The sequence below is a fragment of the Gambusia affinis genome, linkage group LG11 (assembly GCF_019740435.1).
Source record: "Gambusia affinis linkage group LG11, SWU_Gaff_1.0, whole genome shotgun sequence".
In the NCBI taxonomy this organism is placed as follows: domain Eukaryota; kingdom Metazoa; phylum Chordata; class Actinopteri; order Cyprinodontiformes; family Poeciliidae; genus Gambusia; species Gambusia affinis.
In genome coordinates this window covers 29247495-29265218 of record NC_057878.1, presented here as the reverse complement: position 1 = coordinate 29265218, position 17724 = coordinate 29247495, and the positions used below count along the sequence as shown (strand labels likewise).

Sequence of the window (17724 nt, the reverse complement as noted above, 5' to 3'; positions counted from 1 at the left end):
AGCTTCGTCACACCAGGAAGAAAAGCTTGTCTGTCTTACCTTGCTGCAGGGCGGCGGCCAGCTGGTCCTTCGGCAGGGAAATAAAGGTGTTGATCCTCGGTGGTAAGGGTTCCAGTTCCCTGAATTCCTTCACATTGAAAGCAAACGAAGGGTTGTGCGCTATGGCCTCAATCTGCTTCTTGTCTGCATTCTTGACACCAACACCAAACGGTACAACTCCGTCCGTCTTCAGTTCCCCAGCAGGTTCCTTTACGCTGTCCATGGATCTGTCTGCAGCCAAAACAATCAGAAACTGAGGGACGTTTTGAGCAGCGCGGCTGCCATAGCTGTCAGACAGGATGGTGGTCTTCATGTATCTCAGAGCGGCTCCTGTGTTCAGGCTGCGTCCACCAGCTAGAGCCATCCCCTCAATAGCTCTTATCACCTCCTCTTTGGTTGTAAAAGAGTTGAGGTAGAAGACCGGGGTGGGTCTCTCACTGTGCTGAACCACAGAGACGCGTATTTTGTCCGACCCAATGTCAAGTGGTTCAATCACTTTGAGGATAAAATCCCGGATGTAGGGAAAGTCTCCTCGAACAGCGTCAGTCCCATCGATCAGGAAGGCAACATCTCTTTCACCTCTGGCAATCTCAACCTCTGCTGGAAGGCAAAGAAGCCAGTTAGCCAACAGGTCTTGCATTCATAAATATTCAACTTTTTCAATGTTAAAAGAACATTTGGGGACTAACCTATTTGATCAATTACACCAACCACAGTTATTAGATTCGTCATGATATCATCGGCCAAGGCTGGTAACTCAGAGAAGCTCTGTTTGTGATAGGCCAGTTCGGGACTAAAGGAAATTGTTCTCATTTCTTCTTCGTCAGCTTGCCCAGTACTCACTACATAAGTCAAAATGTCTTTATCGCCCAGGTTATCAGTCTCCTTTACAGTGTCTTCCTGCAGTGGGCTACCAGTGATCAGGACCAGCACTTGCACGGCGCCCTGGGCTTGGCGTGACCCAGCTGATGTCTGGAACATGTTGTTCAAAGCGTAATTCATGGCAGTTCCAGCATTCGCCATGGAGCCTCCAGTCAGCCTGAGTTGAGAGATTTTGTCCACAACGTCTTGATTGTTGTTGTAGGTGTTCAAGTAAAATTCGATCCTTGGCTGCTCCGCGAACTGCATGAGTCCAATCTGGACATCCTCAGGACCTATTTTCAGCTGATTGACGATGTTGATCATAAAGTCTCTCACATATGGCAGGTTGTCTCTCCCCACATAGTTTGATCCGTCCACAAGGAACACGATGTCTCGAAACACTCTCTCCACTGGAGGAAAGCACAAAAACACAAATGTCATTTCTGGGCAACTTAACTAGCTTTGGTATCAGCAACTTTTAAACCATTTATACCACAGATTGACTCATTCCTCATGGCCTTGTCTTTTCTTTAATACATTTGATGCAATGTGAATAAAAGTAGTTGAATTGAAATGCATATAGATTTGTTATTTTAAAGTGTAACTATAAATCCACCACAGTGGGCGGAGCCAAGTCACGTTGAGGGGCCAGCAGTGGGGTGAGAGATGGGGTTAGCACTGTTACCAACTTAGCAACTTTGTAGCTATGCTTGGCAACTATTTTCACAAAAAGAACTAGCGATGAATCTTTTCTGTTACTGGAGACGTTTATGGCAACAACCCGAGAAAGCACCAGAGACTCTGCAGCAGCCAGCGCTGCCCCAACCCCTCCACGGACCTGCAGCGCCGCAGTCGGTCCGTCGGAGCACAGCGGACCCGTTCCACTATATTGCTAATCAATCACACATGAAGCAGAGCAACCAGAGGGCACATCATGAATTATAATATTTTATTCCAGAGCATTTGAACGAGCTAGAATTTTTTTTTTAATGACACAATTTGCACTGAAAGATGAAGAAATAACCCTGAAGGCCCAATATAGTCAGCATATCTGCAAAGAAATGTGGATGTGGGGTTGAGTTTCTCTTTAAACAATTCAAATTAAGAGGGATTTGTTGAAACTGGAAAACAACCATCCAGATTCACCCAAGTGAATTTTGTTCAGTTGTAAATGTTTTAATGTGCCTTTTGTTTCATTTCTATTGGCTGGATGTTACAGTTTTTGCTAATTGACCAATTGTTGGAAGGCGGTTAGTAAAATGAGGAATTACCTGGATCAGTCTCGCCTCCGACCATCGTCCCAGAAAGCGTTGAGAGGGCATCGGTTATCTCTCTGGCGTTGCGAAACAGTTGTCTGAAGTCCTTTGCCATGAACACCATGCTTTCAGGAAAGGCGATCTGTTTCATCTCGTTCTCAGCGGCGGCCCTGGATCCCGCGGCCAGAACCAGAACCCCCAGACTCTGCAGAGCCTGAGCCGGCCCCTCCACGCTGTCGCTGGACCGCTTGCTGACAATCAGCAACAGGAGCTGAGGAACGCCGCGGCTCCTGCGGCTGCCCTTCTCCGGCCTCAGCATGTTCAGCCGCACGAAGTCCAAGGCGGCTCCGATGTTGATGGTCTGTCCCGGTCTGGGTTTGATAGTCCCCAAACCGTTGAGCAGCGATTCTTTGGTCGCATGGGTTTGGAGGTCCATGACCAGCCTGGTGTCAGTGGCGAACTGGGCGATGCCCACTTGGACCGCGTTCGGACCGATTTCCTTGGTGCTGACGAAGCGCCGGATGTATTCCCGCACAGTGTTGATGACCGCCGTTCCCATTGTGCTGTCGATCAGGAAAACGATGTCTCGTTCTCCAACCGTTACGACTGAAAACAGCAAAAAAGAATAAATGTTGACCTGCAGATGTGATGCAGAACTGTTACATCTGAACTTTTCTCATTAACCTCCAAACATGTGCAGTTTACAGGTATTATTGTATTTTACTATCTTTAACCTTCTTAAAATCAGGTTTAAACGCTGAAGCCATTCAAATGATATCTGCCATTAAAACTACAGTCTTTAAAAATGAATGTCATTTTGACAATATAAAGGTTTGATTATGCTTTTATTGTTGTTTATAAATTGTTCCCTTTTTATTCTCTTCCTGCATGTTTAATGTTTAAAATGGTTTTTGGGAGGAAACAGAATTACAGTCTTCAGCCATTTCAAATTAAGAGCATGAATATAAACAACAAGCTACTTGAATTCTTCATTTAATCAAAACTTTAATACTTTTGAACTTTATTCAGTCGAAAGTTTATAAAACAGCCCAGTAAATTAGTGCTTTTTAATTTATGTGTAAAATGATCTAAGGTGTGTTAAACATTTACACCAGCGGAGCCCAAAGTGTCCCTGAGGGATCCTACATGTTTTATTCTCTTCCTGGCTTTAGAAAGCACCTTTTCAGCAGGTTGATGTTCTTCTTCACCTCTAATGATCCATCATTGGATCCAGGTGAGTTAAAACAGAGACTAAAACATGCAGGAGGCCCTCAGGGGCCACTTTGGATTCCACTGCAGCTCTGCCTCTTTGTTGGCATTAATTTATCCCCGTAGATCACGAACTGGTGGCACATTGTGTCTGAATGTTTGTGTTTTAGTCTGTGAGCCCAGGATCTGTGGTGATTCATCCTCCTCTTCCTCACTGGTGAAGGTTGAACTGGTTTGGATTCATGTGTTCATGTTGAAGCTCATCAGTTGAATGCAGGCCTTTCTAAATACGTTGCTGCATCGGCGGTGCACAAAGTTTACATCCCTGCTGTATTTGTGGTTTCATTCATTTTAAATAAAATGTCAGTTTTTCTGTACTGTCGTTTTTCAGATATTGTAAATAATCTGACTTCTGAGTCCGCGAATGCAAATTTTCTACATCTAAATGAAGAGAAGTCATCCTTGTACCTTTAATTTGATTTATTTCTGTCCAGTATTTTTGCGTTTTAATCTTTTTAGTATACATCAATATTATTATTTGTTTTGTTTAAATATATTTTAAAACTTGGCTGAACCTACGTATCTTGATGAATTTTGCCAGTGTTTGACTGATAAAGGATATTTTTATTCTACCTGATCACATGAACAACAGATGCCATTAAACTTCTCAGCTGTCCTGTCTGCAGTTAGAAAACAGGAAGTGACATCATGCTGTCACCAGTTTCTCTGCTCATAGCTGGTGGTTATGTGAACTTAATGTGGAAATAAAAGTAGAGATGTTACCTTGAAATATTCTGCAGTCGTGAACGGATGTTAAAAAGCTTCAGCAGCAGAATTACTGAAATCCTGATAGTATTTATCTTAACCTACCTGAATCTGTCAAAACTTTATAAACCCCAACCCACCAACACCAGAAGAAGTTACATACCTTCAGTGAACTCATTCTGAAATATAATGGAGCGCGTCGCCAAGCCGTTAATGTAGCCATAGAGATAATCATCGGTGGAGGTCAGATCTCTGAAACTGGCAGCTTTCAGCACAAAGCTTTTATCTGTGGCCACCTCTTCCAGCTCTGCAGCAGCATCGGAACCGACCGCCACCCCTAAAGTGACCACACCGGCCCTGATGAGGGCCCGCTGGCCGGCGCCGGTGTCGTCACTGGACGCTCCGGCACTGATGACCACCAAAACCTGGGGCGCGCCCTCCTCTGCCCGGCCTCCGGCCGACTCGCCCAGCAGGCTGTCGGCCACCTCCTCCAGGGCCGCCCCCAGGTTGGACTCATCATCGCCCGAGAAGCTCAGGCCCTTCACCGCCTCCAGGACCGACGACTTCTCATAATAGCTATTCAGATAGAACTTTATTTGTGGGTCGGTGCTGTACTGGACCAAGGCCACCCTAATGCCGTCCCTGCCCACAGACAGGCGCTCAACGATTCTCGTAACCAAATCACGCACATAGGGGAAGTTAGCTGCTCCAACGTTCAGTGATCCATCAATTAAGAATATTAGGTCAGATGAATCTGGTGCTTTAAGGAGAGAAAGAGAAAAAACAGAACAAATGGAAATAGTGAAAGCAAATAATCTAGTGAGACAAAGACATCAACCGAGTTAGAAAATCACTGCATGTGTGACGAAACATTCAGAGTGAATGAATCAACAACAAAACATCATACTGCATGTAGGCTGAACCAAGGAGGATCCTAACGGGTTTCCTAAGGTGTTTGAGATCTGCAAGCCTGCTAATTTCTCAGTTTGTTTAGCCGTTTCCATGGCGATCAACATCCTTGTCCACGGATCAGAACTACATGATATAACATAGAAAGTATTTTAGAGGTTTCCTAACACAACGCTCTGAGGTGCACCTTCTGTGGAAACTCACACCTGAACTGTTCCCAAACACGATGCATCTTAGATAGATTATTGTTCAATAAAATATTATTATAAGATCTGCTGTTGGTGACAACATTAAATACCAGATATTTTTATTAATTTTAGCTTTCAGATGGCAGCTGCTAAAGGCTCTGAATATTCTGATGGTTATAACATCAACCTGTGTGAAACGTTCCCTTTGTCCTGGGTAACCTGTCACCAAGGTTACCTGTCACCGGGTAACCTGTCACCGGGTAACCTGTCACCGGGGTAACCTGTCACCGGGTAACCTGTCACCGGGTAACCTGTCACCGGGTAACCTGTCACTGGGTAACCTGTCACTGGGTAACCTGTCACTGGGGTAACCTGTCACTGTGGTAACCTGTCACCGGGTAACTTGTCACTGGGTAACTTGTCACTGGGTTACCTGTTACCGGGGTAACCTGTCACTGGGGTAACCTGTCACTGGGGTAACCTGTCACCGGGTAACCTGTCACCAGGATAACCTGTCATTAGGGTAACCTGTCACTGGGGTAACACTGTGGTAACTTGTCACCGGGTAACTTGTCACTGGGTAACTTGTCACTGGGTTACCTGTTACCGGGGTAACCTGTCACTGGGGTAACCTGTCACTGGGTTACCTGTCACCGGGTAACCTGTCACCGGGTAACTTGTCACTGGGTAACTTGTCACTGGGGTAACCTGTCACCGGGGTAACCTGTCACTGGGTTACCTGTCACCGGGGTAACCTGTCACTGGGGTAACCTGTCACTGGGTTACCTGTTACCGGGGTAACCTGTCACTAGGGTAACCTGTCACTGGGGTAACACTGTGGTAACTTGTCACCGGGTAACTTGTCACTGGGTAACTTGTCACTGGGGTAACCTGTCACTGGGTTACCTGTCACCGGGGTAACCTGTCACTGGGGTAACCTGTCACTGGGGTAACCTGTCACCGGGTAACCTGTCACCAGGGTAACCTGTCACCAGGATAACCTGTCACTAGGGTAACCTGTCACTGGGGTAACACTGTGGTAACTTGTCACCGGGTAACTTGTCACTGGGTAACTTGTCACTGGGTTACCTGTTACCGGGGTAACCTGTCACTGGGGTAACCTGTCACTGGGTAACCTGTCACCGGGTAACCTGTCACCGGGTAACTTGTCACTGGGTAACTTGTCACTGGGGTAACCTGTCACCGGGGTAACCTGTCACTGGGTTACCTGTCACCGGGGTAACCTGTCACTGGGGTAACCTGTCACTGGGGTAACCTGTCACCGGGTAACCTGTCACCAGGGTAACCTGTCACCAGGATAACCTGTCACTAGGGTAACCTGTCACCAGGATAACTTGTCACTGGGTAACTTGTCACTGGGTAACCTGTCACCAGGATAACTTGTCACTGGGTAACTTGTCACCGGGTAACTTGTCACTGGGGTAACCTGTCACCAGGATAACTTGTCACTGGGTTACCTGTTACCGGGTAACCTGTCACCGGGTAACTTGTCACTGGGTAACTTGTCACTGGGTAACTTGTCACTGGGTAACTTGTCACTGGGTAACTTGTCACTGGGTAACCTGTCACCAGGATAACTTGTCACTGGGTAACTTGTCACCGGGTAACTTGTCACTGGGGTAACCTGTCACCAGGATAACTTGTCACTGGGTTACCTGTTACCGGGGTAACCTGTCACTGGGGTAACCTGTCACTGGGTTACCTGTCACCGGGTAACCTGTCACCAGGATAACTTGTCACTGGGTAACTTGTCACCGGGTAACTTGTCACTGGGGTAACCTGTCACTGGGTTTCCTGTCACCGGGTAACCTGTCACCAGGATAACCTGTCACTAGGGTAACCTGTCACTGGGGTAACACTGTGGTAACTTGTCACCGGGTAACTTGTCACTGGGTTACCTGTTACCGGGGTAACCTGTCACTGGGGTAACCTGTCACTGGGTTACCTGTCACCGGGTAACCTGTCACCGGGTAACTTGTCACTGGGTAACTTGTCACTGGGGTAACCTGTCACCGGGTAACCTGTCACCAGGGTAACCTGTCACCAGGATAACTTGTCACTGGGTAACTTGTCACCGGGTAACTTGTCACTGGGTAACCTGTCACCGGGGTAACCTGTCACTGGGGTAACCTGTCACTGGGTTACCTGTCACCGGGTAACCTGTCACCAGGGTAACCTGTCACCAGGATAACTTGTCACTGGGTAACTTGTCACCGGGTAACTTGTCACTGGGGTAACCTGTCACTGGGTTTCCTGTCACCGGGTAACCTGTCACCAGGATAACCTGTCACTAGGGTAACCTGTCACTGGGGTAACACTGTGGTAACTTGTCACCGGGTAACTTGTCACTGGGTTACCTGTTACCGGGGTAACCTGTCACTGGGGTAACCTGTCACTGGGTTACCTGTCACCGGGTAACCTGTCACCGGGTAACTTGTCACTGGGTAACTTGTCACTGGGGTAACCTGTCACCGGGTAACCTGTCACCAGGGTAACCTGTCACCAGGATAACTTGTCACTGGGTAACTTGTCACCGGGTAACTTGTCACTGGGTAACCTGTCACCGGGGTAACCTGTCACTGGGGTAACCTGTCACTGGGTTACCTGTCACCGGGTAACCTGTCACCGGGGTAACACTGTGGTAACCTGTTGTGAGGTGATCTCCGTTGCGTTCAGCCTCTCATGCAGACTCTTGTTACAGACCTGAGGTGAGCTGACCAGTCATGAACCTGCGGTCGCCCTGCTTCCTGCTGCAGCACCTTACAGCTCATTCAGTCTTATTTCATTCAGACCTCATTGGTTCAGGCGATGATTTGTTCAGAATCCCCTTTCCTTTGAATAACTGTACATTTGAACTCCCCCCTCTACTGGCCAGGTCCAGTACTGCAGCAGGTTGGGGTCGGTTCCTGCCAGGTTCATAGCTGTTTCATTTCCTGAACATGTTTCACAGAGACATCGTGGCTGATAAAGACAGACAAACATGTGCAGGACACATAAGCAGTGGAGCGTGGTTAGCTTTGGTTAGGAGCTCCATGATTTCAGGTTGGGACGTTTTCAAAGTAAAAGCATCCAGGAAATCAGGCTTCCTTCTGCAGGTTGGTCAGATTAAATTGTGTTAATCTGAGGAGTTTAAAAAATCTTTTTGCTGCTTTTGATCTCCAAACTGAAACTTTATCAAAAAGCAGTCGACTTGTTTCTGGCGCACCACAAGGATTGGTCCTCTATAATCTCTAATAATTTCAGGTAAACTTTTTTATCTTTCATCTGATTATTTCTTCTAGATGCCAGTAAAACCCAGCAGATTTTCCTTCAAACTCACTTTTTTGCTAAAAATCCTGACTAGCCTAAAATTTCCTGAAGCTCAATGATGACGAATCAGATTTAATTCAGATTGACTCGACTTTTCCTTCAGTCATTCCTCAACCAAAATGACCAACAATTAGCTAACTAAATATTTCGTTTGTAGCCAAATATGTAGTTAGCTTGCTAATTAAATGTTTATGAATTCAGTTATAAACATTCAGAAACAAATTAAAATGTGACTTTCAAACCAAACTTCTTCCTGTTATGAAAATGTTGCTGTTAATGTTTGATGGTAATTTTGCAAACAGTTTTTTGTTAATAGTCCAGTATAAGTTACAAAGCACCAGCTGGTTCTGTTGGCTAAAGCGGTCCGTCTCGTTTTCACCTGGGAACTTCTCTGTCAGTTCCAGTACCGGAACCGGACTTCGTTCAGAGTCTTTTTGGGTTCTGGTAGCAGGATGACGTTATGGGGATTATTCTGTAAGTTTTGGAAAATGACCAAAACGTCTCATATAAACTCTGTAAAAGTAACTGTTAGTTGCAGAAAATAACCTGTTAGCACCAGGGAAGTATGAGTTGCACTCGGCATCAGGTTAATGTTGCAGGTGGAAAAGTTATGGTGCTAAAATGGAATTAAAAACTGGGTGGTGTTAATAGGAGGGTCCTGATCTCAGCAGCAGCTTCTTCCTGCACATGTGGGCAGGTTAGTGTGGTAGTTGAAGTGGGACCGTTGGTTACCTGTCCCTCGGCCAGCGGAGGGCCCCCCACCCGGCTCACTGCACCACACACACTCACTACCAAATCTTGAATTATATCCCACAACTTGAGGAAAGCGTCTACATTGAACATGTGAGCTCCCAGAGCTCCCAGAGCTCCCAGTCCACCGCGTCTTGAACGCCAACCGCTAACACCTCCACGCGCAGCACCTGGACCACCTCGGCCACGTCGTTCTGCGAGCGCCCGTCGGTCAGCACCGGCACCACCTGGGCCGCCCCGCCGCAGACGTCAGGTGCGTTCGGATCAGGAAGTCCAGGCCCAGGCCGGTCCGGGCGCCGCCGCCGAGGTGCGACGCGGCCTGGACGTCCGGCGCCGTTGGGTGGGTGTTGAGGTGGAACTCGGTTCGGGGCTGCTACTGTACTGCGTGAGGGCGAACTTAAACCTCCCTCCTCCAACCTGGTGCAGCGATTTTATCAGGCTGTACAGAAACGTTGTGATCAGGTCAAAGTTCTCCGGCCCCAGGCGCCACGACGAGTCCAGTAGAAAGTTCCCCTCCGCTGCCGAGCTAGAGCCAGTCTTCAGAGGACAGCAGGCCGAGAAACCACACTGGGTGTGTTTATTATGTGGCATTAAACTGATCTGTTCAGCTGCCCAGAACATTTCACTCTGCTCGTTTTGAGAGGGACACAATTATCCAATCATCTAATCAATCAGCCAATATGGATCATATTGGGAAACTTTACAAACAGCTTTACAAAAAAGTCCATTAAAATGTAAATAACATCAAGATAATTTAGCCAGGAATGTTTCTGAATGTTTGTGGATCTAGTGAGTTTTTGTCGACTTCAGTTTCATTTATTTCACATTCAGTTTCATAAAATCAGCACCTGCAAGTTTTTCTTAAAAGTTCTCATCATCAACTTTTTTGTAAGTTTGGCTGAAGGGAGGAAACGGGTTTGTTTGGAGAAAAGGTGAGCTGGTTCAGCTTACCGTCCTGAGCATGGAGTTCAGGGGGGAGTCCTGCGAACAGCGCCCCCAAGAGGACACACAGGGGCAACAAGCGCTGCCACCCCATCTTCAGGTGAGACCAGCACACACCTGAGAAACAGAAACAGACAAACTGAGCCGAGCATTTCATTCAGCAGATCAGGGCGACTCTGAGCTGCTCAGTGAAACAAACATCAAATTATGAACTTTTATTTTCTGCTTTCAGTTTGGAACTTGAGACGTTTCTGGTCTTTAATTATTTCTGTTTAGATTTACTGATATAATTCAACCCAAAAACCTGAAGCAAAGCATCTTCAATAGTCCAAACAAAAGAGAAAAAAACAAATTTTATGTTCCAGAAATTTTTCAAGCTCCATAAATGAAACTAAGTTCTCCTTTTGTTCCTGAAGGCAACACGCTACTGCCAGGAAGTAGCAGGTTATAGCAGAGCTAGCGCTAAAACTACACTGCAGGTTCTGGAAAGTACGTTATGAAGGGATTACAAGAAGTAATCTTGCACTTTTAGTCTCAGAGAAAGTGATCCGAGTTTCAGGAAAATAGATGTTTAACAAAATCCTCCTGCAGGTTTCAGAAAGTAACATTTTCCGTGTCACATGATAAGAAAACCTGATTGGAACATGTAATGTCTGGTATGAGCTTCTGGACAGGAAGAGCCACGTCTCTCCCGTTTCCCGCCACCAGGATTTTCCTGCCGTTCTTCCTGGCTGCCATGTTTCTCTGAGCAAACTGTTAAACATCGCAAAACATAAAAGAAGGTGAATTGAGTCTGCTGGTCTGGAGCGAATCACGCAGGCGGCAGAGCGGATCGTTACTGATGGCGCCGATAAACAGGAAGTGGAGGCTGGTTAGCATGAGGCTGTAATGGTTCTGTCTGAAAACCCCACAGGATGTTTGGAGACGTACAGAGAACAGGAAACAGCTGCTCAGTCATGTGACGTTAAGATTCGCTACATCAGATTTTATTCTGCAAGGTTTCAGTGAAATGTTTTCCAGAAAAGCCAAAAACAACCTCAAGCAAACATAAAACCGTTGTTGTGTAATTTAGTCAGTTTAGTTTCTCCATCTCCATGAAGCCTTTCTAATGCGATTTCTAAAACGCGCTTAAAGAAACGATGGAAACACGGCGTTGCACCGTCAGACCAACCGATTGGGTCAGAAACTCTAAGCTCCCTGTTGGTCCTCAGAAAGTATCTGGAGTTTATTCCTAGAGAACCTGTCAGTCTGAGGAACGCGCCTGCATGTTTAGAGAAATTTAGATATAATCAGGCATTGAGCCGGGAGTCTGTGGGTTCAGTAGTCAGAGGGCGATGATTGGAAGCAGCTGTTTGAGCTGCCAGATGGAGAAGTTTAGTAATCTGGTCTCCGGGGGAAACGCTGGACTTTCCTCTCACATTATTCTGTTCCCTAAGAGGACAGCAGGCTGCTGCTGCTTGCAGGAGACTCAGTTTTTCCTACAGAGGATGTGAAGTCATGTTCCAGGAAATAAAAGAGGTTCTTTCTGCTTCTTTTTCAGACAAAATTAAACCTTCACACGAGAGCCAAGGCCTGGCATTTCTAACGCGTTTTAAAATAAATTTATTCCTTTTACTTCCTAAATCAAACCAAAGTTCTGTTTGCAATCAGCAGACATGTGATTTTAGCCATTAGGAGGAGTTTTTATGAGGCAGTAAAACCAAATTGTTGGCTGCGGTTTGGGAGTAAAGATGCTTCATAGTAACGGCACAAAGTAAAAGTGATGCTGCGGGACGATCTCTGCTGAGATTTGGATCTTTATTGGTTTCTCAGCAGAGAAGTTTCCATTTGCTGCTCAGAAACAAGTGCTGACACCTAGTGGAGACTGAGGGAAACAGCAGCCTGATGGACGAGGTCGTCTTTATCCTACATACTGTGCAAAAGTTTTAAACCTGCTTTGTTCTTCTGGTTTTACTTTGAGCAGTTTGGCAGCTTTTCCTCATTTTACATCCAATGTTTAAGAAAAGTAGATCTGCTCTGGAAGATTCCTCTGAACGTCTTTAATTTACAGAAACACAGGAGCTGGTCATCAGTCTGGCGGTCTGGTCAGTTTGTCCCTGAAGACCGGTTCTGACCCGGCTGCTGCCAGTCCAAACGCAGGAACCACATCGTCTCAAGGAATCCAGGCTGCTTGTTTCTTCAGAGCTTCGGTTCTGATCCGGTTTTGAGTCAGAGTCTGAGCAAAATATCCACAAATTCATTCATTCACACCAGAACCATCAAAACCACCAGAACCAGAACCACCAGAATCATCAGAATCATCAGAACAATCAGAACCACCAGAACCAGAACCATCAGAACCAGAACCACCAGATTTTGGTCGTTGGTCCAGACCTGGATTGGGTCAGAACTTTCCTGAAACAACATCATCCTGGGAAGCTATAGCTAACGTTAGCATCACAGTACTTAGCGGAAGCTAATTCTAAAGTGCTAACTTCAGTTCAAATTATTTTTGCCCTTGAAAGATTACAAACTACAAAGACTGATCATTTATTTGATATCTTTTATAAAGCTAACGGGCCGAACAGAACCGCTGCATTAACAGTCCTCTCCCCTTCCAAATAAGAAGTTCATTGTTTATGTTTTTGATATTCTAACCCAAAACTTCAACACAGATGTTGAACTTTAAACTGAAACTTTACAAACTTTAGAATTTATAGAGGAAATGCAGTTTAGGGTAAGTTAAACGTTTTCAAGGTTAGCAAACACGCTAAGGTGCTAAGCTAAAAATTAGCTCGTCTTTTAGCGGGTTAGCAGGAGTTCTGGTGGTTGTTTCAGTTGTTGGTTCTAATCTGGTCAGATTAAAACTTTCAACTTCAAAGGTTTTTATTCATGAACAGCAGAAACCTCGACGTTTGTCACTTCAAGAAGATCCGATTCTGTCCTGCAAGGGAAGAGCTGGACGTCTGCTGTGTGTCTGAGTAAACACACACACACACACACACACACACACACACGCACACACACACACACACACACACACACACACACACACACACTCATCCATCAGGCCGGTCGGCTCCAGCAGCCGCTGCAAACACAGAGACTCATCAGAACTGGATGGTTCTGGTTCTGGTTCTGGTTCTGTTTCCAGAACCAAACTCTGGAACAAACTTCCAGAAAACAGAAAAACAGCTGAAACACAGAGCAGCTGGGCGGAGTTTATCTGATTATTGATAATAAATAAAAATTCATTTTGATCTAAATTTGACGAGATGTGAAATTTTTATTGTTTCATAACTGATGCAACGTTTTCATGGCGTAAAGATGTTGACCTACTGAACAGAACCAAACAGAACCTGAACAGAACCTGAACAGAACCAAACAGAACCTGAACAGAACCTGAACAGAACCAAACAGAACCTGAACAGAACCAGAACTCTGGATTGTCGCTGCCAGCAGCCAAACCGTCTTTATTCTTTTGAACGGATCCAGATCTGCTTCTCTCTGGTCCAGCAACAGTTTCAGTTTTTTCTCTAGTAAACGCCTGACCTTTGACCTGTGAGTCACTCATGAATAAAAAGCTCTGTGATTGGATGATTAAATGTGTGTGGGACAGAAACGCTGATAAATCGGAAGAAAGAAACTTTGTGTTCCAGTTTTCAGGAATGTAAAAGTCACAGCTCTGCCCTCTGATCCCATCAAGCACAAACTCAGCGGCTGCAGGGCCACATGTGTGCTGCAGATGCTGCAGGACGAAGGAGGAGGATGAGGAGGAGGCTGACATCTGGAGCGCGTTAGTCTGTCTGACACCTGACAGATGTGATTCAGAGCCAGCAGCCAATCAGAGCCGGGATCATAAATTATCAGCAGAGACACAAAACTATTTTTACTGCTCTGTTTTTAACCTGCAGCTGCATCAAAACATGGAAACCGTGGAAACCGTGGAAACCGCCGTCGCCATGAACACAAAACCTGAAAACCTGACGATTATTCATGACGCTGCAGCTGATTAACGTCTGAAAACAGAAACTGTTCAACTTTCAGCTTCTGTGACCATCAGCTGATTTCAATCAGACCAACCAGAGCCCATGACTCAAACCTGGCCCAGTAAAACCAGTAAAACCATCCCAGCAGTTTGGGAGAGTCTTCCTGCGCTGACTCAGGGTGTGGCTGCTGCTGCTGCTGCTGCTGCTGCTGCTGCTGCTGCTGCTGCTGCTGCTGCTGCTGCTGCTGCTGCTGCTGCTGCTGAAACTTGTTCCTGATCATCCTCAGAGTTTTTCCTGCTGCTCGTTACGGATCAGCGCCACAGCAGAACCATCTGCTGGTTTTACCGTCTGCAGCAGAACGTCCTCCTCTTCCTCCTCTTCCTCCTCTTCCTCCTCTTCCTCTTCACCTCTTGGCCTGACGCTCAACCCAAAGTGCAGCTTTCAGCGCTAAACGCTGCTGCGTCTTTTATGGACTATAAACCAGAAACGTCTCAGAGCTGTAATCATCACAGCCATCCTGAGTTCACACGGACTGAAGCTCTGCAGCAGGACTCACCCTGAGCCGAAGCACAGCCGCTCCACCGGACCGGACCGGACCAGGCCGCTTCGTGAAGAACAGAGACCAGAGCTATGAGAGACGGCAGCAGGCTGGACCTGTGATCATTCTCCTCCTGGTGAAATCCTGCTGGGACGGAGCTGAGCGCAGATGAAGATGCAGACAGACGGAGGCAGCGGCGTCCCGCTCTGCAGCCAGAGGAGGAGTGGGGCAGAGTCCGCGGCTGGGACGGGACAAACTTCAACGGCCTGGAGGTTTGCCATCCTGCTCCTCTCCTCCCACTTTCTCTGCAGAAACAGGAAAAATGTGGAGAGGAGGGAGAGCGGGGTAAATGAAACCAGACACATCTCCCTGTTTGGTGAAGATCTGAGCAGTGCAGGCTGAGGTCAGGGAGCCACAATCTACTCTTCATTCGTCTCAACCTCCAGGATTCTCATTTTAACACCAGGCCCAGTTATTGAAGCAGGAAGTTTGGTAAAGCAGAAGCAGAACCTGAAGAGCCGTTCCTGAGGGAGACGGAACCGAGAGGAAAAGTTACAGAGAAGCAAGCAGTTAAAAAGCTGCTGCAGCCTGAAAGCGTTCCAGAAATCACTTTTCACCCGACTTCAAAGAGTTTGTTTTATTTGAATCAGGATTTGATCAGGGTTGATTTGGAAAAGTCATAAAGAGATTAAAACATCCCAGGTAACAGTAGTGGGCAACGCTAACCAAACAGCTAGCTACGCTGACGCTAATGCTAATGCTAACACTGCAGTCATAAACTCTAGACCTGCTAATGCTAACGCGCTAACTTCAATCCAAACAAAACTTCAACACAGACATTGAACTTTATTCAATTGTTTCAGGGTATCGGAGTAAAGGGGTTGAATACAAATGCAGCATTTAGATTAGTTTGTGTAAAAGATCATTTGGGAATCATGAAACATTTCCTTCCCACAGCTGCACAGTTAGCCTACTGCCCTGCAGACAAAAGGTTGTGGGTTCAAATCCAGAGCAGAGATAAGTTGGTTTTCTTTCCACTTCTTTGCTCTGCAGGACTTTGTGTCAGTTTGTCACATAAAATATTAATAAAAGTGTCAAATTATCAAATATTTAAAGAGTAAAGCTACTTTGTATGTTTACAGTGAAGTAGAGCAGCAGGCGGATCTGAAGCCAATTTCTGACCAAAATGATTAATAACTGTTTACATCTGATTGCAGATGAAGAGGTCAGAGGTCAGAGGTTTCAGCAGCTTTTGGAAAACATGGAGATTTTCCCAGGAAACGTGACTTTGTGTTACAGTTTTCTGAAAAGAAGAAGTGAAGTATGTTTTTATAAATCTCACAAATAAACATTAAAGTCACAGGATAAAAACAGAATAAACCAGCCAGGCTCTTTAAAGACTCAACAGAATCAAGATGGAGGCAAAGAGCAAACTGCTAATGCTGCTAATCTGCTAACAGCAGAGCTAATTTTCTGCTTAGCGTTTATGTTTAAACATTTAGCACTTAGCATCTCTATTTAAACTACAAAGCACTAATTTACTTGGAATTTACTTATGATTTGCCTTTTAGCGTTAGCGCAGCTAGCTTTGCTGTTAGCAGTAGCCACCACTAATCATTGTCCAACCTGCTGCTCCACAAGCTTTGGCCCCTCTGGTCTTAAAGTGGGTTCAGAGCGAATGAAAGCAGCTGGTTCTGTTCAGAGGATCCAGAATCACGACGACCTGCTGACGTTAAATCATCTGGAGGTTTTAGTGAAACCAGCCGCTGATAAATCCCGTTTGGGCTTTTAGCTGAGCTGTGGAGGTTTTGCTCGTTTCATGTGTGAAAGTAAACACGACCATCTGTGTGACGCATTCACTGGACTGCAGCCGGTTCTGACCCAGAGGACGCCTCGCCGGCCCAAACGGACCGGGCGTCTCTCTGTGGCTCCCACAGGTCACCAGGCTGCGAGTTCACCTCCTAGGGAGCCTGAAACCTGAAAACGGGTCGGCCCATCGGGTCACATTAACCGACTGCAGCGCGTTCAGAACAGAGACCCGGTTCATCCGTGTTCTGCTGTCTGAGGCCCATTACTCACTGCGCCGCTTTCCTGCTCTGTTATGGTGTTGCTAGGCAACCAGCTATGAGGGGAAAACATGAACGATGATCAGCAGCTGAACCGACCCGCCAGAACCCTGAAGACAGAACCATGAGGGAAACTCCGAGTCTGATTTAATGATTTAAAGTTTAAAGAGTTAAAATGCTACTTAGAAACAAACAGCAGCAGTGGTGGTAGTACTAGTAATAGTACTATTACTAGTACTATTACTATTACTAGTACTAGTAATAGTAATATTACTGTTACTATTACTAGTACTAGTAATAGTACTAGTAATAGTGATATCACTATTACTAGTAATAGTACTAGTACTATTACTATTACTATTACTATTACTATTACTAGTACTAGTACTATTACCAGTACTAGTAATAGTACTAGTAATAGTGATGTCACTATTACTAGTACTGTTACTAGTACTAGTACTAGTAATAGCACTATTACTATTACTATTACTAGTACTAGTAATAGTGATATTACTATTACTAGTACTAGTAATAGTACTAGTAACAGTGCTATTACTAGTACTAGTACTAGTACTAGTAATAGTGATATCACTATTACTAGTACTATTACTAGTACTGGTAATAGTACTAGTACTAGTAATAGTAATAGCACTATTATTAGTACTAGTACTAGTAATAGTACTATTACTAGTACTAGTAATAGTACTAGTGGCATTAATAGTTTCTAGTTTCCTCTATTTCACTCGTTGCTGTTTTTCTGCAGGTTTTCTTTGTTTTTCTCAGTTTCAGGTTCAGAACTAAAACTGTTTCTGTTAACCCTCTGACCTTTGACCTGTGAATTAAAATGTTCCTAACCTGAAGCAGAAACATTTTTTATATCTTAGTGAAGCAACTTGTTGGAGT

At 45.5% G+C, this 17724-nt stretch overlaps 1 protein-coding gene across 1 annotated transcript in view; it reads left to right on the top strand.

Moving 5' to 3' along the window:
• Positions 1 to 14908: 14908 nt before the first annotated feature.
• mlphb (melanophilin b) overlaps positions 14909 to 17724 on the top strand; it is a 43734-nt gene continuing 40918 nt past the window's right edge. Inside the window, exon 1 of the mRNA XM_044132554.1 lies at positions 14909 to 15027. The gene's annotated coding sequence lies outside the window, so the exon portion shown is untranslated. The remainder of the gene's footprint in view (positions 15028 to 17724) is intronic.